Source organism: Helobdella robusta (assembly GCF_000326865.2).
Source record: "Helobdella robusta unplaced genomic scaffold HELROscaffold_48, whole genome shotgun sequence".
Classification (NCBI taxonomy): domain Eukaryota; kingdom Metazoa; phylum Annelida; class Clitellata; order Rhynchobdellida; family Glossiphoniidae; genus Helobdella; species Helobdella robusta.
Genome location: NW_008705215.1, coordinates 116,819 through 119,283, shown reverse-complemented (window position 1 = coordinate 119,283; position 2,465 = coordinate 116,819).

Genomic DNA, 2,465 nt, shown 5'->3' with positions numbered 1-2,465 from the left:
ATACGTGTGAGTATATTGCGTATATATATATATATATATATATAATATATATATATATATATATATATATATATATATATACATATATAACATCATCATCGTTTTATATATATATATATAATATATATATATATATATATATATATATATATATATATATATGAATACATATGTCTTTGTATATGTGTGTGCGTGCGTGAGTGTGTACATATATGTATGTGTGTATGTGTCTATGTATGTGTGTGTTGTAGATATGTGTATTTAAACTAAACACAAACACTGTAAAGACATGAACTAATGAATAGTGAAAAAATGAACTAATCTAATTAAAGCAATGATTGAAAAATCTACAAATATATTTTTTGTCTCAAACATCAAATGCACGTACAATCACTCACACACGCACACACAGTCACACAAACATTCACACAAACACATACACACATCCACACAAACACGCACACACACACACACACAGATAAATATATATATATATATATATATATATATATATATACATGCATACAAAATGTATATACGTAATGCTAAAAACAAGTTTATAACATTTTTAAATAAATTATTTAACATTATTTATATATTTATATGTCTCACGTAGGATCAAAAAGCATTAAACATTCATTCATTGTGTTGTGACCAGAAAGCCCGAGTTTGCTTGAACGAATGTGTATGCGTGTGAATGTGTGCACGTGTGTATGTGTGTGTACGTATGTTCGTGTGTTGCTTATCTGCATGCTTATTTATGCGTGTATGTATGTGTGTGTTTCTGTACGCGTCTGTTTATGCGTGTGTGTATATGTGTGTGTGTCAGACGTAAGGGCTACCTAAACAGGTAAGAATGACTATATCACAAACCGTTATTTTACTTATATATAATTTTGTGTGCGTGCGTGTGTGTGTGCGTGTGTGTGCGTGTGTCTGTCTGTGAATGTAGTGTATAAAAGATATGTGTAACTACCATTTATTGAATCGTTTGAATCAATAAATAATACCATACGTGTATCACATCAGAGGTTTGCTAGTTGAGTAGGAAGTTGCATGGAATCATCTGGATTTGTTGTCTTAGATGCTAGTTTATTGAAGGACGTCTGTCTCATCAATGAAGCTAGATATATAGGAATGAGAGATTTAAAGCCGGATGGTATCGAGTTTAAGCAATTTTTTAAATGTACGTACATTCAATTCAAATATTATTACGTTTAATACATTATTTCGATCAAATCAATTAAAGTTCCATTTTTATGAACAAAACCTCTGTAAGTAAAGTAAACTAAAAAATTTTGAACACTTTAAAAAATCTTCAAAAAGAAAATAAATAAAATTTTGCAAATTATGCTTAACTGCGCCATCCATTTAAATCTCAGGAAGGAGATGGAGATAGAGAAATATATTTTATAACGCAGTCCGGGCAATAAACAAGCAGTCTGAAATGCTACAGGTTCAAAGCCGCGGGATTAATGAAGACATGAAAATTTATTCAGGTGGAAAAGGGGATATTTATTTCAGCGCGAGAGCTCCACACAACCACGTGTGTTAATTACGCATGGGTGGATAAGTAAATAAAAAGGTTTTTTTGAAATTTTTCATTGTTTTTTATGTCAAAATAAGGCAAAAACGTTGAGAAAGTGAGGGAATTGCCTTCTCTGAACTATTTATTGTTCCTATTTTGTTTCTTCTTCATATTTTTACGCAGATTTAGAAATTTTGATGGTTTTTTTTTATTTTTCTTCCTATGCCGAAAATTTTCAGAATCTCTGAGCGATAATTTATTTTTTCTTCAATTTGCAAATCATATTACACGTTACACTGTTGATGCTGTTAACGTTGGCGCTGCTGCTGCTGCTGTTTTGTTGGTGAGGGTGACGATGACGAAGATGAAGATGATGTTGATTATGATGTTGTTGATGTCATTTGCTATTTTGTGTTTTGGTTTGTTGAGACCTTAAGCTAAACTGCCTGTTGTTTTAGACATGCATTCAAATGACTATTGCACTTTTAAGAATTTTTATGAATAAGATGAATGAACAAGATAGGTAAAAAACATTTACTCGATGTTAATTTCTTCATTTCAATTGTCTTCTACAAAATAAACCGACATAATCAAATAGTTTTTACTTATCGAAATTTTTTCATTTTACTTTTGCAATTCAGTTTCGCGAAATTTCATTACCTGCTATTATCGGTTTGTTTGTTTTTAATCATCTTACCCCATACCATCTCATCCAACTTATTTATTTTTATTTTCAAATTCCTAATGTGGCTATTGCATGCCTACCGCCATAGGCACGTTCAAATTAATTTTTAAATTTTATTCCATTATTATTTTCATTATTCTTATAAAAAAAACGTTTAATAAAAATACAACTACAAGAAAGATTGTAGGATAAAAAATTAGTTACGCAAATGTTTTAATATGCAAAATAATATTAAATGAAATAAACTGAAAA